This window comes from Carcharodon carcharias, chromosome 31, assembly GCF_017639515.1.
Source record: "Carcharodon carcharias isolate sCarCar2 chromosome 31, sCarCar2.pri, whole genome shotgun sequence".
Lineage (NCBI taxonomy): Eukaryota > Metazoa > Chordata > Chondrichthyes > Lamniformes > Lamnidae > Carcharodon > Carcharodon carcharias.
The window spans coordinates 6,570,051-6,593,335 of NC_054497.1; the positions used below are offsets into that span (position 1 = coordinate 6,570,051).

Here is a 23,285-nt window from a genome sequence, read left to right on the forward strand (position 1 = left end):
CAGGCATCCACCTTATCAAGTTCCTCGAGGATCATGTGTTTCAATAGGATCACCTCTCATTCTTCTAAACTCTAATGGGTACAGTCCAACTTACTCGACCTTTCCCTGTAATATAACCCCATCATCCCAGGAACAACTTAAGTGAACCTACTCTAAACTGCTTCCAACTCATCTATATCCTTTTTCAAGTAAGGAGGCCAGAGCTCTTCGTAGTATTCCAGATGTGGTCTCACCAAGAAACAGGAGGAGGCCATTCAGTCCTTTGAGCCTGCACCACCATTCCGTTAGGTTATGGCTGCTCTGCGTTTCAACATGTCTTTGCCCTATCAAATCTTGTTCTCATCTTAAACCCTGCGATTAAATCACCCCTTTGATGGTCAAAAATCTTGGGAATGTGAGCCAAGTTTATGGTCCTGATAATTCAACCTTTTCAGTTCCAGTCCTGTGGCAAGTGTGGTTGCTGGTGATGTGAGGTTGGGTGGGGGGGGGGGTTGGGAGAGAAGAGATGGACTGGGCTGTGAAGGCTTCCACTGTTGAGCAGCTGTCTGGGGTCACTCATGAGGAACATGCTACTAGTGTGAGGTGCTCAGTACTTGTAGAGCTATACTTCAGGTGAGACAAGGCGGGGCATTAAAAGGACCTTTGAAGATGGTGCAGGACTGCGTGTGGATTTGAGTGTCAGGACATACCTCGATGCCTCAATCTCCCTCCTAACCAGTCATGAGATCCTGAATCAGCCATCTTCCTCCCCACACTGTGGCCCCCTCGAACTGTGCCCCATCCTGCTGTTCCCCCGCTCCCAGAGGAGTCCCATGGGATGTGGAAAAAAATTCAAACAAAATATCCCATCATGTTCACTGGGTCCCACAACACTGGGACCACTAATGGGAAAACAAGAATTAGGAACAGGAGTAGGCGTTTGGCCCATCAACCCTGCTCCGCCATTCAATAAGATCATGGCTGATCTGATTGTGGCCTCAACACCCCCTTCCTGTCTGCCTGGCATAACCCTTGACTCACTTGTCAATCTAAGATTTGTCTAACTCCGCCTTGAATATATTCAATAACCCAGCCTCCACTGCTGATGAGAATTCCACAGATTAACGACCCTCTGAGAGAAGGAATTCCTCCTCATCTCTTAAATGGGAGACTCCTTATTTGTAAACTGTGCACCCTAGACTCCCCCACAAGGTGGGGGGTGGGGCGTGTGTGTGTGTGTGTGTGTGTGTGTGTCTGGAGGGGAGAGAAAGCATTCTCTCAGCATCCACCCTGTCAAACCCCTTCAGGATCTTAAATGTTTCAATCAGACCACCCTTCATTTTTCTCAACCCCAATGAGCATAGGCCCAACCTACTCGACCTTTCCTCACACGATAACCCCTTCACCCCAGGAATCAGGCAGGCGAACCTTCAGGGCGAGGCCATTCAGCCCCTCAGGCCAGTTCCGTCATTCAGTTACACCGTGGCTGGGTTCCCACCTCGATTCCAGATCCCTTGATGCTCTGTGCCTGACAAATATCTCATCAATCTCAGTTTGAAATTTTCACTTTCCACTAGCCTTTGCGTGAAGAAGTGCTTCCTGACGTCACCCCGAGTGGCCTGGTTTTGCGGGTACCACCACCCCACCCACCTCACCCCAACCCCCCCTACCAGAGGGAATGTGCACCACGTGTGCATTTCAATAAAAGCGAAGTCTCGGATATCATTTCGAATCACCTAGGAGAAATAAAACCCACGGGATGCACCCAAAATCCCAAGTATTTGTCCCGTAATGCTCACTGGAAACTGGATCCCCGAGGTCCATTGAAATGCTTCCATCCGAGAGCTTAGTTGGGATCAGGTAGCTGAGCACAGACTAGGGACTTTCTGGCCAAAGCACAGATATAGCTGTGACAGTGTTTCAAACTGCGCAGGTTGAGTTTCCACCTCTGCGGCGAGACCATCAGAGTAAAAGAATTTGGGTCTTTTTCAGAAGAAGCCAAAGGAGATATGAGGGAAAGCTTTTTTTTAATGCGGCGGGTGGTTGCGGCCTGGAATGCGCTGCCTGAGAGCGTGGCGGAAGCAGGTCCAGTCGAAAAGCCCAAGAGGGAATTAGACGGTGACCTGAAAAGGGAAGAATGTGCAGGGTTACCGGGAAAAGGCGGAGGAATGGCATTGGGTGAATCGCCCTTTTGGAGAGCCGGTGCAGACATGATGAGCCGAGTGGCCTCCTTCTGCCCTGTTGACTATTGCGATTCGGTGACAGTGCTGGAAGAGTTCAGCATGTCGGGCAGCATTGGTGGAGAGAGAGAAAAACAGAGCTCACATTTCGGGTCGATGACCTCTCATCAGCCCGAGAACCCTCTGCTTCTGCCTTGAATGAAGGCCCAAATGGCCTCCGTCCAGCTCTGTCCTCCTCCACCTGCCTGAACTTGTTCTCAAATTGGACAACTTCTCCTCCAACTCCACTCACTTCCACCAAAAACTAGGTGCTGCTACCAGGACCCGCATGGGTCCTAGCTACGTCTGCTTCTTTGTGGGATGTCCGGAATGTTCTGTGTTCCAGTCCTACTCAGGTCGCCACTCTCACCTCACTGAGGTAAAGATGGAGGAGACATTAGGATGGCTGCCTCTAGGGGCACCTCTAGGTGACATGGTGACGTAGTGATAATGTCACTTGACTAGTAACCCAGAGGCCCAGGTTAATACTCTGGGGACATTGGTTCAAATCCCACTATGGCAGCTTGTGGAATTGAAGTTTAATTAATAAAAAAAAAATCTGGAACCAAAAGCTAGTTTCAGTAATGGTGACCGTGAAACATTGTCATAAAACCCATCTGGTTCACTAATGTCCTTTAGGGAAGGAAACCTGCCGTCCTTACCTGGTCTGGCCTACATGTGACTTCAGACCCACGGCAATGTGGTTAACTCTTAACTGCCCTCTGAAATGGCCTAGCAAGCCACTCAGTTCAAGGGCAGTTAGGGATGGGCGACAAATGCTGACCTTGCCAGTGACACCCACATCCTGTGAAGAAACAAGTAATGAAAACACTTTGCCAAAGAGGTTTATGGAACACCTTAAAGGAGGAGAGATAGAGAGAGAGGGGGGGATGTTGGTGGAGAGGTTTTGACAGAGAATTCCAGAAACTTGGGGCCTAGAAGGCTTGGCTGGAGGAAAAAGGGCAATGTGCAAGAGGCTAGAATTGGAGGAATGTGGAGATCTTGGAGGGCTGTGGGGCTGGGGAGTTTACAGGGACAGGGAGGGGTGCAAGGCCATGGAGGGACTTGAGCTGGAGGTTGAGAATTTCAAATTGGAGGCATTGCTAGAGCAGCCCAATAACACACGGATGATGGGTGGAGGAGATGTCGTGTGAGTTAGGATGTAGCAGCAGAGTCCTAAACGAACGGAAGTTTATGGATGGTGGAAGCGACGAGGCTGACCAGGAGAGCTTCGGAATAGTCTAAATAGGCGGTGAGGGTTTCATCAGCAGATGAGCTGAGGCAGGGACAAAGACAGAATATTGTGGAGGCCTTTGTGAAGCAGAGGACATGGGGTCCGAAGCTCGGCTCCAGGTCAAAGGCTCTTATCGTCCTTGTGATGAGAGTGTTGCTGGCAAGGCCAACATTTATTACCCAACTCTAGTTGCCCTTGAGAAGGTGGTGGTGAGCTGCCACCTTGAACCTCTGCGGTCCGAGTGGTGTAGGTACACCCACAGTGCTGTTAGGGAGGGAGTTCCAGGATTTTAACCCAGTGACAGTGAAGGAACGGCAATGTATTTCCAAGTCAGGATGGTGAGTGGCTGGGGAAGAACTTGGAGGTGGTGCTGTAGGTGGTTGAGGCCACAAGTTTGGAAGGTGTTATTGAAGGTACTTTGGTGAGTTACTGCAGTGCATCTTGTAAATGATACACACTACTGCAATTGTGCATCAGTGGTGGAGGGAGTGAATGGAGTGGCAGTCAACTGGGCTGCTCGGTCCTGGATGGTGTTTTCTCACGTGTTGTTGGAGCTGCACTCATCCAGGCAAGTGGGCAGTATTCCATCACACTCCTGACTTGGACCTTGTAGATGGTGGACAGGCTTTGGGGAGTCAGGAGGTGAGTTACTCTCCACAGAATTCCCAGCCTCTGACCTGCTTTTGTAGCCACAGTATTTATACGGCTAGTCCAGTTCAGCTTCTGGTCAATGGTAACCCCCAGGATGTTGGTAGTGGGAGATTCAGCGATGGGTAATGCCATTGAATGTCAACCGGAGGTAGTTCAGTTCTCACTTGTTCGAGATGGTCATTGCCTGGTACTTGTGCAGGGCGAATGCAAACAGTCTGAAGTTAAGTGTGGATGAGAGAGGCTATTTGGCTCACTTTGTCATCTGTCCATTCAGTTCTACAATTACTTTGCAAGCATAAGTAAATAAATAATAGGTTTTGAAGGATGTATAAATTGCATGGATGGAAGAGCAAAGCTGGAATGAAAAAATGTGAGTGGGAATGAATAAGGACATCACAAATTTCATGGCTCGCTAGTGATGAGATTGTTCACTCCCTGTAAGTACATGTTACCACGGAAAAAAATGGGATAAAAATCTATAGACAATTCTGGATAAAATTCCGGGGAATTCCTCTAATAAAATAGCAAAATACCGTGGATGCTGGAAGTTTGAAAGAAAAGCAAAAAAAAAGATGCCAGATGTAACTCAGCAGGTCAGATAGCAGCTGAGGAGAGAAAACAGAGTTAACGTTTCAGTTCAACAAACTTTCATCAGAACTCCAGAAAGATAGAGATGTAAACGTTTTTAAGTCAGTGGAACAGGTGGGCGGTGTGGGGGCCAGTAAGAGCAAAAAGGAAGGCCTGTGATAGGGCGGAGGGCAGGAGAGACTAACGGACAAAAGATTTCATGGTGCAGTAGCCCAGGAGAGTGGTAATGGGGCATAGACCAGAAAATAAAGTCAGGTCCGAGGGAATCCCTCTGACTCCCGAAAGGAACTGAACGGAGCACGGGGTTGGGGTAAATGGGACCCGGCACAAGTCAGGGCAAGGGCGGGATTATGATGGTCGCCCACATGATCATTCTCACAACTGGGGCCAACTGGGAGCTGGGTCTGTCGAACTGGAAATGTTCCCTTCACCCTGAACCTTGCCAAGTTCCCTTTGGAAGGACAGCAGCAACTCGACAGATGGTGCCAGAGGACAGTGACTGGGTGAAGAGTTGAGCAATGTTCAGACTCATATTTAAAATTATATTATAATTATTTAATTAATATTTTAATAATGAGATGGCTCCAAGCAGCTTTATTGTTTAAAGCATTTAAGGAGAAGCTAGATGAACGCGAGAGGGAGAAAGGATTAGGATAGAGTGAGGTAGAGGAAGCTCATGTGCAGCATGAGTACATAAGAAATGGGAGCAAGAGTAGGCCATTCAGCCCCTCGAGTCTGCTCCACCATTCAATAAGATCATGGCTGACCTGATCGTGGCCTCAATTCCAATTTCCTGCCTGACCTCCCCATAACCCTTGATTCCCTTGTCGATCAAAAATCTGTCCAACTCAGCCTTGGATATATTCAATGAGCCAGCCTCCACTGCTCTCTGGGGAAGAGAATTCTAAAGACTAACAACCCTCTGAGAGAATAAATTCCTCCTCATCTCCGTCTTGAATGGGAGATCACTTATTTTGAAATTGTGCCCCCTGGTTGTAGCTTCCCCCATGAGGGGAAACATCCTCTCAGCATCCACCCTGTCAATACCCCCTCAGAATCTTGTGTGTTTCAATAAAATCACCTCTGATCCTTCTTCAGGATAGGCATTAATTACTTGGGCTGAAAGGTCTGTTTTTATACTGTATGTTCCGTGGTTTGTTTTACTCTCTCTGCTTCTGACTGGAAAGATTTGAAAGAAAATCAATTGTGCACTGCGAGGGTCAGTAGGTCCCCCACTTGTGGCTGTCCCTATGCGCCCACTAGTTTGGGCCACATAGATCGAGTCTCCCAAGAGGTGGCTGGTCTTGGGTTGGGTGGGCAGTTGGCTGCATTAATTGGCTTCAATTCTGGCATGGAATGCGACTATAACTTTGCCTCTATTCAGGTATTTCAGGCCCACTACAGGACAGTAAAGAGAGTTGGCACAATTTTATTGTTGTGTTTATAGAGGGGAGAGCTGTCAATGCTGCTGCTGAATGCTGTTTTACCCTCTCAGGTACAGCATGGGGTTAGATACAGAGTAAAGCTCCCTCTACACTATCCCCATCAAACACTCCCAGAACAAGTACAGCACAGGGTTAGATACAGAGTAAAGTTTCTTTTCAGCTTCAGAAAAATCCCCTGCAAAAATGAATTTGACATTTCCAATTCACACTGCAATTATTGCAGCTGGTTTGAGTGAGTTTCCAATTTGTTGCTGAACTGAAGTGAGCCTGTCCTGTAACAGCAGCTAGCAGAAACACTTGCGTTCTTCGGTCAAGGCTGGATTGGCTCACTGGTCCTGAAGATGCAGTATTGTAAATGATATCGCCCTGTTCCTTAGATCTTGTTTCTTTGTCCCCTTCAAGTTCTAACCCCCATCACCTGATCCAACCCCATGGTCACCTTAGCCATACAGCCATGCAACATGTGGGAGAGTTTTTGTTTTATTCATTCTTGGATTGTGGGCATCACTGGCAAGGGTGGCATTTATTGCCCTCCCCATTTTCCCTCAAGAAAGGTGGAGGGTTAGCCACTTCATTGCAGTTAAGAGGCAGCCACATTGCTGTGGGTCTAGAATCACATGTAGGCCAGACCAGGTAAGGGCTGCAGATTTCCTTCCCTCACGGACCTGATGGGTTTCTATGACAATCCGGCATCTTCCTGATCATTATTACTGATACTAGCCTCTCATTTCAAACTTATTTAATTAATTGAGTTGCCCGGGCTGAGATTCGAACTTGTGACTCCAGACGATGAGTCCAGGTTGTTGGATTACGAGTTCAGTAATGTAACCACTGTGCTGCTGTATCCTTATTTGACATTGGAGCATCTCATTGGCACGCTTTCCTAAAGGAAGATGCAGCTCTTGTAGCCCGAATCACCAAACGATGATCAGTTGTAGGAACGTTGGCCATTCCCTTCCCATCATCCCCTGTTGGTATAGTGCTAATGTCACCCGAGTAAAAACCCAGAGGCTCCGACTAATGCCCATGGGGACATGGGTTCAAATCCCACCACGTGGCTGGTGGAAATTAAATTCAATTAATTAATAAATCTGGAATTGAAAGCTGGTCTCTGTAACGTAACCATGACAACTATTATCAATTGCTGTAGAAAACCCATCTGGTCCACGAATGTCCTTTAGGGAAGGAAATCTGCTGTCCTTACCTGGTCTGGCCTACGTGTGACTCCACGCCCACAGCAATGCACTGCCCTCTGAAATGGCCTAGCAAGCCACTCAGTTCAAGGGCAATTAGGGATGGGCAACAAATGCTGGCCTTACCAGTGACTCCCACATCCCATGAAAGAATTTTTAAAAAAAAGCCCTCAAACCCTTTCGCCCAACAGTGGATGAAATCAGGTAACTCCACAGGAAGGGAGCCTGTACCCTGCTTTCTGGTACAGTAAGGTAGTGCCCAGAACAGTGTCTTTACCAACTAGACAATTGGGGGAGCACCCTTTAATTATTTTACTTAAATAAAGAATCTTTAATTTATTTCGAATGTGAATCTGGAGGTGCAACTATCACAATTGTCATTGTTGCTGTTAAGATGTCAGCAAAGTGTGACAGTGGGTGTGTTAAACACTCACGCAATGCCCCTTTCAACAAAGCAAAAGCATTCAGCAGTATAATTAAAAATAAAAACAGAAAACGCTGGAAATATTCAGCGGGTCTGGCAGCATCTGTGGGGAGAGAAACAGAGTTAACGTTTCAGGTCGATGACCTTGTTATTCAAATAAATTTACCGGAGGTTAACTTACAAGGCGAGATTACTCAAACTCACTTTTCCAGAACCGCTTTATCCAATTCGGGGTCAGAGGGTGTCGGAGCCTATCCTGACAGGCAGTGGGCATGAGGCAGGGTACACCCAGGATGGGATGCCAGTCCATCACAGGGTGCACACTTACATGCACACCAAGGAGCAATTTACTGTCGCCAGTCCACCTAACCAGCACGTCTTTGGACAGTGCACCTGGCAGAAACCCACACCAAGACGGGGCGAACGTGCACACTCCACACAGGCAAACACCCGAGGTCAGGATCGAACCCAGGTCCCTGGAGCTATGAGGCAGCAGCACTAACCACTGCGCCACCATGCCTTATGTCGGAGCAGTATCAATGTATATTTCTCATTCTGAATTTAGGCTGTGCCCAGAGCGGCCCCTTGGGCATCCCCGATTCTAATCGCTCCACGATCGGTGACCCTGCCTTCGGCTGCCAAGGATCTGCCAAGGATCTGAGCTCTGGAATTCCCTGCCTAAAACCTGTCCGCCTCTCTCCTCCCCTGAAATCTACCTCCCTGACTAAGCTTTTCACCACCTGTCTTAATATCTCTGTGTGCAGCTCAGTGCCCAATTTTGCCTGATCCTGTGGAATTCTGCCACATAAATGGCGCTATATAAATGCAAGTTTTGTCGAGAGAGCATGTCGAGTTATGTGAAGTGTCAGTGGTTACAACTCTGTCAACCTGAGAGTTAGAAGAGTGGCAGCAATCTGTCAGGATAAATTAAGATGGTCGCTTGAGGCACAGCATTAGAATACAATACCATTGGTGTAAAAGAAAAAGAGAATTACCTGGAAAAACTCAGCAGGTCTGGCAGCATCGGCGGAGAAGAAAAGAGTTGACGTTTCAGAATTCAGAATGATTCCAAGCTTGGACTCACTCAAGTTCTGTCGAAGGGTCATGAGGACTCGAAATGTCAACTCTTTTCTTCTCCGCCGATGCTGCCAGACCTGCTGAGTTTTTCCAGGTAATTCTGTTTTTGTTTTGGATTTCCAGCATCCGCAGTTTTTTTGTTTTTACCATCGGTGTAAAACGAGTTGATGTCCCGTGGCATTGCTCCCTGGTGATGTGGCGCCTGGAGCACAATTATAATGCTTGGCTGTGGGCATGCTTTAACCTGGCCATTCCCTGTCAAATCCCTGTTCAAGCTACTCAGTGGGGAAAGTGGTCCAAGTGTGCACTTCCCAAGACTAGCTAGAGGCAGATGTTGCTGCTGGTTGACGATTGCTTGTAAGCCAAGACTAGCTAGAGGCAGATGTTGCTGTAGGTTGACGGTTGCTTGTAAACCAAGACTAGTTAGAGGCAGATGTTGCTGCTGGTTGACGATTGCTTGTAAACCAAGACTAGTTAGAGGCAGATGTTGCTGTAGGTTGACGGTTGCTTGTAAACCAAGACTAGTTAGAGGCAGATGTTGCTGCTGGTTGACGATTGCTTGTAAACCAAGACTAGTTAGAGGCAGATGTTGCTGCTGGTTGACAATTGCTTGTAAACCAAGACTAGTTAGAGGCAGATGTTGCTGCGGTCAACGGTTGCTTGTAAACCAAGACTAGTTAGAGGCAGATGTTGCTATAGGTTGGCGGTTGCTTGTAAACCAAGACTAGTTGGGCAGATGTTGCTGTCGGTTGGCAGTTGCTTGTAAATCCCCAGCTCCTGTTCTTGAGCAGAGGCCCAAATGATTGTCTCAAAAGAAACAGGAAGTGACTAGCTTTCTTTGCTGTATAACCTGTGTTGGATTACGATATGTTTCATGGTAATCTTGTGACTATGTTATTGGACTATTAATCCAGAGACTTTAAGTTCAAATCCCATCAGAGCTGTTTGAGAATTGGAATTGTCAGAGTAGCATTTGGAAAATATCAGTAAAAGTGACTGTTGCCATCAGATTGTTCTAAATTCCCGACTGGCTCACTCTAATGTTCTTAAGGGGAGTTGGTAGGCCCAGGCTAATGCTCTGGGGACACGGGTTCAAATCCCACCACTACAGCTGGTGGAATTTAAGTTCAATGAATTAACAATTCTGGAATTGAAAGCTAGTCTCAGTAACGGTGACTATGAAACCATCATCGATTGTCATAAAAACCCATCTGGCTCACTAATGCTCTTGAAAGAGAGAAATCTACCATCCTTACCTGGTCTGGTCTACACGTGACTCCAGATCCACAATAATCTGGTTGTCTCTTAAATGCCCTCTGAGATGACCCAGCAAGCCTCTTAAGTCCAAGGGCAATGAGAGATGGGCAACAAATGCTGGCCTTGCCAGCGATGCCCACATTGCATGAAGGAATAAATAAATATAAGGAATAAGGAAACCAGTCGTCCTAATCCGGTCTGGGTCTATAAGTGACTCCAGTCCCACACCAATGTGGTCGACTCTCACTCGCCCTCTGAAGGGGGCCAGTGAACCTACCTGATGTATCAAAAATTTTGACCAGCAGATTAAGGGGGCAGCTCATACCACTACCTCCCAACCCCTCTTTGGCAACCGGGGTGGAGGCAATAAATGGTGGCAATAAATTGCCACCATTACCCCAAGAGCGACTTAAATAAATGTGAGCCTGGCAATAGTGTAAATTGAAACTGGAATATTCTAGGCTGAATGGCTCAACAACCCATGACCTACTCCATCAAAAGCCCTTGCACAAGTTTGCTTAAATAGTCTTATCCATATTGGATTACCGTTTACAAAATTGTGACATGGTTATTAATTTGCTATATTTGCAGAAGTACTCAAGTCAGCCAGTACACACAGAATGGAATGGTTTGCCTCTGAGAGAGCGAAGTGTGTTCAAGCATCTCCCCAAGTGTCTGTTTGTCAAAACAACATTAAACTCTATGGTTGCCAACTCTGACTGGATGTGTTCCTGGAGATTTCATCATATGATGCCCTGATCAGTCAACATCTTTAATTCCCCACCTTCCAATATTTTTATGAGAAAAATACTTAAAAAAAGGGTGGTGGGGTAAGAAAGCAATTTTTGCTGCCTCCATGGTTTTTCTTGTAGCAGTATCCAGGAGATGAATATTGAACTCCTGGAGACTCCAGGGCAATCCTGGAGGGTTGGTAACACACTACCCAACACAGGTAGCTGTATCCCAGGTATCAATAGATCATTGCAAGACACTTTTTAAAAGAAAATAAACAAACCCTGCCCCCTCCCACTTGGGTAGACGTGAAAATCCACTGACTGTATTCAGAGAAGAGACTTGATTCTCATGGGGCTTACTGTTCACCCACAATCAGCACCACCAGAAACATTTCTGCCACTTATTCCCTTCTCTCACTGGGTGCAAAATGGCTGCCGCGTTTGGCCGAGGGAACAGCAGCAGTTTGTTGTGTATAAAGCGTCTCGAGGTGTTCCCCAAGGCTGTGCAACATGGCACCGTTTAACTGCTGGGTCTTCCTTTCAGAGTCTCTTCACAAATAAGGAAAAAAAAAGCTCCCTGAGCAACCGCTGAGGGGGGGGAACATCCTGTTGGCGCCGCCTCCCCCAGTCACTCAATCACACAGCGGGAAGAACCAGGGCTCAAACACTGGCCCTTGCTGAGTGAATCTCAGTGCACAACAGCATCTTGCACTTGTACAGCGAGTTAGCCTCTGCTCCAAGGTCAGGGTTGAGAAAGGACTACTGGGGTTCGACTTTCCTGGTTGCTGCCCTTTGACCTCCACTGGAAAGGACCAGTATGGTGGACATTTTGGGGCCTGCAAGGATTTGTAATGGAAGCTGTACATCTTAAAAACTTTCTGTGTTGTTGGTATGGGCGTCCATTGCAAAGGCTAGGAAGCTGTAAAAGACAGTCTCAGATACTTGAAAGGGTATTTGCCGAGGTTTTGGAGTATTGACAACAGTCAACACATACAGAGATCTGATAACCTCAAAGGCCAATGTTTGAAAGCCTAGGGCCTGACTCCCACCGAGGGCAGAACGAAAGGGCTGCCAAGGAAAAGTTACTCCCAGCCCAAGGTCAGCAGGGGTGATAAGGGTCAACAGTTTTGGAATCACCAAAAGTTGAAGGTTACTCTGGTATGAACAATTCTAGGAGCCATGAGAGAAAATTGTGTCATTTTAAAAATTATTTTCTTTAAACACTTCATAATCAATTTGCTAAAAATATTGGCCCAGCTCTTCCGGTCTCCAGATTGTCAGAGACCGGATATACGAGCCAAGGTGCACGTCTGGACCCTGTGGAAGTCCTGACATGCTGACCTAAATGGGAAGTTTGAACTTCCTATGGACAATTCCCCTGCTCCCTGGGACCCTCCAAATATTTCTGACTTACTTACCTGGATAGTTAGCCAGAAGATGTTAGACAGGAAAATCCTAGTCTGACTCCTGGGTAACTATAGAGCTGACCTCCCCAGTCACCCTCACTGAATCCTCTGACTACACCCCCCTACCCCGCCCCAAACCAATCCGACTACCCCCCACTCACCCGCTTGCCATCCTATTGCTTACCCACTTACCTCACGCACCCTAATGACCCTATCACCCCACACATTCACTAAAACTTACTCTGGACATTTAAACTTTCCTTATGGCAGCTAGTACATAAACAGCGAGTAAGAAACCTAAGAAATAGGAACATGGGGAAAACCATTCGGCCCCTCGAGCCTGCTTTGCCATTCAATAAGATCATGGCTGATCTGCTTGCGTTTCGAATTCCACATTCCCATCTACCCCCGGTAATCTTAGATTCCTGTTAGCAAAGGGAATCTATCTGCCTCTGCCTTAAAAATATCCAGTGACTCCACCTCCACCACCTCTTGAGACAGAGTTCCAAAGTCGCACAACCCTCTGCGAGAAAAAATTTTTCCTCATCTCTGTCCTAAAAGGGCGGCCCCTAATTTTAAAGCAGTGACCCCCCTAGTTCTGGACTCACCCACAAGGGGAAACATCCTTTCCACATCCACCTTGTCAAGGCCGTTCAGGATCTTGTAAACTTCAACCCAGTGACCCCTCACTTTTCCAGTAGAAACAAGCCCAGTCTGTCCAACCTTTCCTCATAAGACAACCCACTTAGTGGCCTCTCTCTGCCCAACGCTCTAGTGCTACGATGGAGTTCTGCATGCGACTATACGCCCTACAATTCCGAAGAAGCTGGCCTTGGAAGAGCCAGCCAGAAACGTGGAGCAACATTGGGGTGGGTGCAGATAAGTAGGAGCGGAGCGGCAATCTTACAGTGATTGCTGCTTCATGGATGAACCGGACCATTGGAGCTCCTCATCACCACCTCCTCCCCGACCCTTACTACCCCCAAAGACCCCACAACCCCCAAACAGTCAAGATTAATTGGGTGACAGAATCTGCCAGCTTTCCAATTAGCTGTGGGAAGGCAGTGGTGCGTGGAGGGTGGACCAATGGTGGGAGGGCGGGGGTGGGACCAGGAGATCATGTGATGACGCCTCCAGGAATGCTCCCAAGTAGAGTTGGCAACACTAGGGGTGGGTGACTGGAGATCTAAAATAACCGGCCATCAGTTGTGTTGTAAGATGTGCACTCAGTGAGTGTCGGTGCCCTCGCTCGGCCTTATCCCAATGCCTGTTTTATTCTGAACTCGATGAACTTGTGAAACTTCAGTGGTTGTTGAATTGTGTGTTTGCACGAAATGATCTCAGTGCAACTATAGCAACAAAATGAGACGGATCCATTTTTTTGCCGCCTTGTCCTAGGTTGTGTGCTTGTTTACTTAGACATGAGGGGAAGGGGGGGAAGATCACCTTGACACACAAACGAGTGTGTCTCCAGTCACGCTGTGCGTGCAGTTTCTGATTGTAGTCTTCAGCTGCAGCGGGGCTATAGAAGCGGATATAATTGGATCAGGAAGCACAAACTTGGGTTTGGCCCCATGTTGCAGTCAGCTGTGGCCCAGTGTGTAGCACTCCTGTCTCTGAGTCAGGTGGTTGTGAGTTTAAGTCCCAGTTCAGGGTTTTGGAGGTGCTATTTCTCAAATGAGATGTCAAACTGGGGCCCACCTACTCTCTGATCCCACTCTCTCTCAAAATCCTATGGCCACCATTTTGAAGATGTGAAAGGAGTGTTCTCCCTGGTGTCCTGGGGTCAATATTAATCCCTCAACCGACATGAATAAACAAGAGCAGATGATCTGGTCATTGTCACATTGCTGTTTGTGGGAGCTTGCTGTGTGCAAATTGGCTGCCAGGTTTACTGCATTGCATTAATGACTACACTAATGTACTTAACTGTAAAATCTTTGGGATGTCCTTAGGTCTTGAAATGTGTCATATAAATGTGCGCCCTTATTATACATTCCATTCTCATTGATTTAATGTTTGGATTTTGTTATTATTGGTAATAAAATAGTTAAAATTGGAGCCGCTTGAGAAGCATTGGAGAGAAGAAGCTTTTCTGAACTAAATGCTGAGGAGTATGGGGACGTTAAACTGAGGCAGTATTGCGCTACCTCTGCTGGGAGGCTGTAAATACAGTGTGACCTGTTTACATAGGTGATTTGTTATAAATGTGGGCACAATTATTTATAGTGGCAGTGCTCACAGTTGGAAGATTTCTAATATGGTAAAAAAAAACCAAATTCCCGTTTCCTGGAGCCAGTTCTCGCTATGGCACCTCACTAATACAAACTTAGTTGGTGAGCTGGCTGATCAACTGTGGAGGCCGTCAAGGCCGAGCCAGATCCACAAATGGGCCCGCTGTAGCAGAGAGCTGCAGGTTTGCGATTGTGAACAGCTGGAATTCTGGCTGCGTGCCCCTCTTCAGTCTGTGGGTTCCACAGGTCAGCTGACATGGCACGAACACAAATTGAATACAGGACTCTCAAAGCTCAGTATTGCACCAGCGTTTCCCACTGGTCCCCTTGGGAAAGGATATTCACTTAAATATAAACATTCCCCCCACCCCCCTCCAGGATTTATGCAGAGGTAATTTTAAGACAGACACGAAGACACCTTGAACAGACAGATTAAGACATAGACCACATTAATAATGTAGATCGAATTTGTTATTACACAAATGTCACAGAAACATGCCTCTGATTGTCAGGGCCTCAGAATAGTGGCTGATTATGTGTTTGTTAAGCAAATACATTTCCCAGACACACACACAACCCAGTTGGACCGTGCATTGTGGAGTTGTGTGAAGAAACTGTGGACACACTGGCAGCGAGGAAGATGAAGGATCGGAGAGGAGGAGGAGGAGGGAGTAACAAAGGCTCAGAGAGAATGGCTCAGCTGGAGGGCAGAAGAACATAGGAGCAGGAGTAGGCCATTTAGCCCCTTGAGCCTGCTCTGCCATTCAACAAGGTCTTGGCTAATCTGATTGTGGCCTCAATTCCACTTTCCAACCCCACCCCCCCCCCCAACCTTTGACTCCCTTCCAGATCAAAAATCTGAATTTACTCAATGAGCCAGCCTCCACTGCTGTCTGGGGTAGAGACTAATGACCCTCTGAGAGAAGGAATTCCTCCTCATCTCCATCATAAATGAGTGACCCTTTATTCTGAAATCATGTCTCCTCGTTCTAGATTCCCTCATATTGGAAAACATCCCCTCAGTGTCTATCCTGTCAAGTCCCCTCCGAATCTCCTATGGTTCAATAACATCACCTCTCGTTCTTCTGAACCTGAATGAGTATAGCCCCAACCTGCGCAACCTTCCCTCAAAAGGCAACCCCCTCATCCCAGCAATCAGCCTAATGAATCTTCTCTCAGTTGCTTCTAATGCAAGTATATTCTTCCTTAAGATCAAAACTGCACACACTGCTCTACATATGGTCTTATCAAGGCCTTGAATAATTGTAGCAAGACTTCCCTACTTTTATAGTTGGCAGGAGTAAGTTACCAAACAGAGGGCCTGGTCTGGAGGTTATTAGCTATGAGGAGAAGTTGGAGAAACTCGGATTGTTCTCACTAGAGCGCTGGAGATTGAGGGGCGACTTGATAGAAGTTTACAAAATTATGAGTGGCATGGACAGGGTAGATAATCAGAAGCTTTTTCCCCAGTGTGGAAGAGTCAATTACTAGGGGACATAGATTTAAGGTGAGAGGAGAAAACTATAGAGGAGATATGCAGGGCAAATTTTTTACGCAGAGGGTAGTGATTGTCTGGAATTCGCTGCCAGAGGAGGTGATGGAAGCAGGTACAATAGTGGTGTTTAAGAGGCAGCTTGACAAATACATGAATAGGATGGGAATAGAGGGATACGGACCCCGGAAGTGCAAAATGTTTTAGTTGACGGGCAATATGATCGGCGCTGGCTTGGAGAGCCGAAGGCCCTGTTCCTGTGCTGTACTTTTCTTTGTTCCTTGAAGGAATTGGAAAGATTTACAGAAAAATAACAGGGAGGTGCAGTTGGAGGTAGAACGATCTATATGTGGGGAAAGGGTATATTATGAAAGTTAACTTGGCTCAGTTAGTAACTCCTGTCAGCGTTGGAACTTTGCGGGTTCACCCTATCGTATAACTGCGGCTGATGAGAGCGTGTTTAGCTTCTGATGAGATGTTAAACGGAGACCATCCCTGGATGGTGCCTGCGGACGTCACTGTCCACCCTCACCCTGTTCCAGATTAACCAGTTGTTCATCCCGCTGCTGTGTGTGCTGTGCAGAAAGGGGCTAATCCACAACCAAGTAATTAAGAACTTTTGGTGGGGTTTTTTACTGAGCGTGCAATAAAGCACATGTACGTTTCCCCTTGTCCACATTGTACCAGATTAGTTGCCGCTGCTTTCTTGCACTAGACTGTATGTATGCGTTTGTCATCGATTGTACAGGGCTCCAGTGAGAACGCAGTACTGCATGCAGCTTTGGTCTCTATATTTATATATTCACTGTGCATTGGAGGCCGCACAGTGAAGTTGCATTAGGTTATTGTTGAAAAAGGCGACGTGTCGAAGCTTTTTGCCTTGCACTCATCAGGACATTTCGCAAGAATACCAATTACGGGAAAAATAATACTTTATACTGTATGTGAAGAGAGTGCTGATTGGTTAGCAAGTGGACTCTGATTGGTCGAGGCGTTACCATGGAGAGTGCACCAGTGATGGTGACTGATGTTTAACTGCCAAGCATTGTTTGAAATTTAAGCCAGGCAGCTTGACCCTGATTGGTCAAGGCATTGCCCCGAGGAATGAGTCAGCGAATGGCTGTCACGTATTTTGTTTAGCTGAAGCAGGCGCATTGTGTGTACATTTTCTTTCTGTCTGCAAAGAACAGGGCCCTGTGTATTCATATATGTAGCTTCCAGTACATGCAAAGTGCGCCTCACCGTCCGCCCGGCTGACAATCGTAAATTGGTTGTCAGCGAAATTCTCAGCACACTGAGGATTATTTAGTAAATGTTGTCTAATCACTGACCAAAATTAGAAGTGATTCTTTGTGTTTTTAAAGCATGGACTGGTTGGGTATGGTCTGCACCTTGCCTGTTGCGAACAGCAGCTGGGACATGCTGTTTGATGTGACCCACCAGTTCCTGGCTGGGAATCCAGAACATGGGGGTATTGTCGGGATTAAGGGATCGATTATTTAGGGCTGAGACGAGGAGAAATTTCTTCACTCAAAGGGTTGTGAATATTAGGAATTCCCTATTCCGGAGGGTTGTGGATGCTCCATCATTGAGTATATTTAAGGCTGAAACAAACTGATATTTGGCATCACAGGGAATCGGGGGATTTGGGGACTGAGCGAGAAAGTTGAGTTCAGGCAAAAGATCAGCCTTGATCGTATTGAATGTCCGAGCGAGCTGGAGGGCTGAATGCATCCTCCTATTTATGTTTGCATGTATGCAACATCTTCTATCACAACCAGCCATTAAACATGTTAGCCCCTCGACCAATAATGTTTGTAGGCTATTTGACTGTGAAGGAATCACAACCAGTGGAATCACTGTATAGAGACTACAAGCAAATTTTCTCTAACCCTGGGAGCTGGGGGTAAAAAGAAAGACTTGTATTTATGTATTAGTGTCGATGTGGGTTTGGAACACGAACCTGTAGAGACTGGGAGTTGAACCCGTGACATTCTGACCCCGAGGAGAATCAGGCGGCCTAGCTGAGGGCAGACTCGGGTGTCGGTGCTCTTGCAGTAGAGTTTGAGTTCTAAGTTCCACGAATGTTCCCAGAGAATTCAGCTCCCGGTGCTCTTATGGGGTGTGATGTCTACCCATGTTGCTGAAAAATCGTCGGTTTTATTCTTTGCCAAGTTTATTCCTGTCCGGAGTACACCGGCCCTTGCCGGGATGTAGTTCCATAAAGAATGCCGTCATCTAGTGCCTTAGCAAATGTGTAAGCAGGGGAATTCTCCCCTGAGTTCTGGCCAGCATTTATTCCTTAACCAATATCACCATTTTAAAAAAAAACAGTATTACCTGGATGTAATCACGTTGCTGTTTGTGGGAGCTTGTTGTGCGCAAAATGTCTACTGCATTTCCTACATCGCGACAGTGACTGCATTCCAAAAGTACTTTATTGTTGTAAAGTGCTTTGGGACATCCTGAGGTTGTGAAAGGCACTATAGAAATGCAAGTCTTTATTGGCCACTTATTAGACCAGTGGTGCTCAGTCCCAGCCTGTGTCTTCTTTCAAAGCTTCTGGCCTTGCATTTTGCAGTAGCCATCACTGGAAAGTGGCAGCGATGGCAGACTTTCTCTCCTCTCCCTGTAGCCTGGGGCACTGAGGCCAGTTGAGACTTTGGGGTTGACTCCTGCAAAGTGGCTCAATGAGTGGGTCATTCGCCTCGGAGCTATTGACCTGCGAGGCAATGATTAACTCAACGTGTCAACTGCTGTGTATAAGGGGCAGAGATCAAGACCGTGATGTCAAGTGGATAGCAAAAGGTGAGAGAGAGGTCCACAGACACCAGAAGTGGTTCTGTGACACTTGACTGCTGGTTTTGGAGGCTGACTGGATTAATCACACAGTGCAGCCTCTCTAGAAGTAATGTGAGGCTAGAATTGTGTTGCGTTTGCTGATAGCACTAATAGTAGTATTTAGCCTGTGCAGATCTCACCTACTGGAGTTGAGTGCCATCAGCCTTATCTTTCTGATGTTGTTGCCGTTGGACTCTGACACGGATCAGGCTGCCATCTCTGTGCTTGATCTCGAGGTTGGATGGACAGGACCCTAGAAAGTGGAGTTTCCTTAGAATGAGGGCCACAGTATTTCATTGGAGCAGGTTGTGGTTTCAAGCTCCACTCCAGGCACTTGAGCAGTTAATCTAGGCCGACACTCCTGGGTGGGGGGGGGGGGTGGGGTGTGGTGGTGGTGCTGCTGCACTGTCAAAGGTGCCGTCCTTTGGGTGAAGCATTAAGACAGGGCTCCGCCTGCCCTCTAAAGTGGACGTAAAAGATACTGTAGGGGCCTTGGCTTTTAACCCATAAAGCCAAGAAAAGATCTGGTCATTATCACGTTGCCATTTGTGGGAGCTTGCTGTGCACAAATTGGGTGCCGCATTTCCTACATTACAACAGCAACCACACTTCAAAAATGCTTTATTGGCTGTGAAGAGCTTTGGAACGTCCCGAGGACGTGAAAGGTGCTATGTAAACGCAAGTTTGTTCCAGACACAAGTGTGAGCCTGTGTATTATTGATAGACTCTTTGGAAAAGAAGGTTATAACCATCGAGGCTGATCTGGCCCTCACATGAACACCTTAGACAAAGGGGCTACATACCCTTCGAATCTCTTGGCCCTAGTGGAAGGAGTTTTCCCCACTTTCTCGGTGAAGATCCCCATTAGCCCGGACTGGTTTTGTGCGTTTTAAGCAAATAAACAATACCCTTGGGATGATGCCTTGGACTGAGGATAAAGAGTTGTCAATGGGATGATGGTGCATTGTGCAGGGATTAGAGAGTGACACAAAGCAGGAGGGGGTAACAGAAGATAGGGAAGAATTGAAGAGAGGCAAAAGCAACAGAGAGGAGAGACAGGAAGGAGCCACACGTGAAAGGGAGGGAGGGAGGTAGAGAGGTTGCAAGGAGAGAATAGACCCTTAGTTGAAGGGGCAGTCATGAGGGGACATAAGTTCAAGGTGAGGGGCAGGAGGTTTAGGGGGATGAGGAAATACTTCTTTACCTAGAGGGTGGTGACGGTCTGGAATGCACTGCCTGGGAGGGTAGGTTGCCTCACATCCTTTAAAAAGTGCCTGGATGAGCATTTGACATGTCATAACATTCAAGTGCTGGTCAGTGGGATTAGGTAGGTAGGTCAGGTGTTTCTCACGTGTCGTTGCAGACTCGATGGGCCGAAGGGCCTCTTCTGCACTGTGAGATTCTGTGAATAGTAAGTCTAAAGGAAGTGGATGTATATTCCAAGTGATGGCTTGGTTCAGTTGCTGGGTCTCTTATCTTTGAATTAAATTATTGTGCATGTGGACTGCACCCTCCACACCCAAGGCTGTCGCTCCAGTGCAGTGCAGGGGAAGTTCATTGTTGGAGGTTCAGGGGCTGTGTTAAACCAGGCAACCCTCCTCCTAATGGGAAAAAACTCCCATTGTTCTATAGACAAAGAGCTGCGACGTTTCTCCCTCAACCAGCACAGCCGAGAAAGGAGCTTAACTGGTGGCTCCCCTCGTTCTTTGTGGGATTTTGCTGTGTATTTTCCTGATGTAACTGTTCAAGGAGCTCGTTGTCCTCCTTTTACATTAAGTCATTAGGCAGCAAAGAGTGGGTCCAACTGGAACCAAGCAATCAACCTTCTATGTATATTTGCATAAAAGTCAAAAAGGTTTTAAACCAATTTTTTTGGCCACAAGTCATGCGGTCAAACTTTACACGGGTAATGTTTTCGAGGGGTTGACATGGGTTTTGATTTGGACCCAAGTGAAGCCCAAAAAGGAGCGTCGCAATGGAATAAAGTAAAAACCGACAACCTCATCTAAATTATCATTCATAATCTGATCACTAATCATTTGGATAAATAAAAAGCAAAACTCAAACATACAAACTTTTTGCGCATTTTTTTACCGGTCGCTTGGATGTACGGAATTAGCCGGAAAAAAATTGTTTAAGTCGAGCTCGTAACGTAGCTCGTTTATACCTACTAGAAGCAACATACATTCATTCTTAATGACCCGTTCTCTGCAAACAAAAGGAATATGTTCAAGCCTTGCGCCTCCGTGGCAACGCCTCGGCCAATTAATTAGAGTCGAATTATCAACCAATCAGCACTCTATCTCCTGTAGTATAAATTGTTGTAATTATTTGAAATTTGGCATTCTTGTGTTTGTCCTGATGAGTGCAAGATGAAAAGCTTCAGCGACACCTCTCTCTTATTTACCAGTATTCATTTTCATTGGTATTTATTCGTTCAAATAGTGCTAGGAGATCTTTTACCTGTGAGGGCAGACAGGGCCTTGGTGTAATGCTTCATCAGAAAGGCAGCACCCCAGATACACTTTGGGAACTAAACAAGGCTCCTTCAACATCACCTTCCAAACCCAACACCTCTACCATCTGGAAGGACAAGGGCAATGGATACAAGGGAGCACCATCACCTGGAAGTTCCCCTCCAAACCTCTCACCATCCTGACTTGGAAATATATCACTGTTCCTTCACTGTTGCTGAGTCAAAATCCTGGAACTCCCCCCTTAGCAGCACTGTGGATGTACCTACACCACATGGACTGCAGCGGTTCAAGAAGGCAGCTCACCACCAACTTCTCAAGGGCAATAAATGCTGGCCTCACCAGCAACACCCACACCCCAGGAATGAATTTTTAAAAACTCCCTCTGTGCTGTTATTGGGGGCGTCAGTCTAGATTATGGGCTCAAGGCTCTGCACTGAGCCTTGAACCCTTTGGGGCAATGTCCACCTACATGGAGCCTGACCAGACACCAGTCCAACTGCTTATTCCAGGCAACTGGGCAACACAAAAGGGATGAGAAATGGAAACTAAGTGAGTTTGACACTGGCAGTAGAGTAAACTGCCCAGTCTCATCTGAGGTCAACAACAGTCCAGTGTTTGTTGCAGTCAGTTCAGCCCAGTTAAATTGTTGCCTGTGTCAGGTCTGCTTTGTATCATTAATACAAGATGCTGAAATAGGCCAGAATATGTAGTCTGAGCATCTTTTTTTTAATTCATTCACGGGATGTGGGTGTCACTGGCTGGGCCAGCATTTATTGCCCGTCCCTAGTTGCACTTGAGAAGGTGGTGGGTGAGCTGCCTTCTTGAACCGCTGCAGTCCATGTGGTGTAGGTACACCCACAGTGCTGTTAGGAAGGGAGTCCCAGGATTTTGACCTAGCAACAGTGAAGGAACGGCGATATATTTCCAAGTCAGGATGGTGAGTGGCTTGGAGGGGAACTTCCAGGTGGTGGTGTTCCCATCTATCTGCTGCCCTTGTCCTTCTAGATGGTGGTGGTCATGGGTTTGGAAGGTGCTGTCAAAGAAGCCTTGATGAGTTCCTGCAGTGCATCTTGTAGATGGTAGACACTGCTGCTACTGTGCGTCAGTGGTGGAGGGAGTGAACGTTTGTGGATGTGGTGCCAGTCAAGTAGGCTGCTTTGTCCTGGATAGTGTCAAGCTTCTTGAGCGTTGTGGGAGCTGCACTCACCCAGGAAGGTGGGGAGTATTCTCTTGTGCTTCCATGTAAAAGGTGTGAGGTTGGACAAAGTTCTGACTGTGAGGCTAGGGTTGCCAAACCTCTAGGACTGACCTGGAATCTCCAGGAACTGTAGGTTAATCTCCACAATGTTGCTGAGAGAAAAACCCAGGAGAAAAGTCACAGAGGCTTTGAAAAATAATTTAAAAAACAGTGTGTTCTATTTTCCATTGTTGTTGAGCCTTTTTATTTATTGGTTGTAAAGATGTTGGGGGTGTGCAAAAAAAGAAGCCTTTTAACTGGCAGCCAGATGTCATCCAATCAAGTTGTGAGGAGCCTGCTTTCCAGTTGGTGCGGGTAAGCTCCGTGACAATGAAGATGTCGGGCAACAAATGGTAGGGTTGCCAACTCTGCAGGATTGGCCTGGAGTCTCCAGGAATTGGGGATCAATCTCCAGGACACTGCTGTGTGCAACCCTGGAGATAAATCATCGGGACGTTAAAAAAGATAGCTTTTTTTTTGTCATTTTCTTTGAACATTCCTCTTTCCCAGATATAAAAATATAGAAAATGGCGGGGGGGGAAAGTTGTTTGGCTGGCAGTCAAGCATCATCCAATTGGGTAATGAGTCTTTTTGCTTTCCAATTGGCGTAGGAAGGCAGTGCGTCACAAGGATAGATGTGTTGGCTGACTAATGGCTGGAGCATGGGGGAAAGTTATCTGGTGAAACCTCCAGGAATACATTTAATCACAGTTGGCAACTCTAACCAATGACAATGAGCAGGGACAGTTCAAGGTGGGAGGTCACATGACAAAATCTCCAGGAATTTATCCAACCAC

General features: G+C 46.9%; 1 protein-coding gene across 1 annotated transcript in view; it reads left to right on the plus strand.

Moving 5' to 3' along the window:
• LOC121271718 (proline-rich protein 12-like) overlaps nucleotides 1-23,285 on the plus strand; it is a 65,955-nt gene that overhangs the window by 7,070 nt on the left and 35,600 nt on the right. The window lies entirely within an intron of this gene.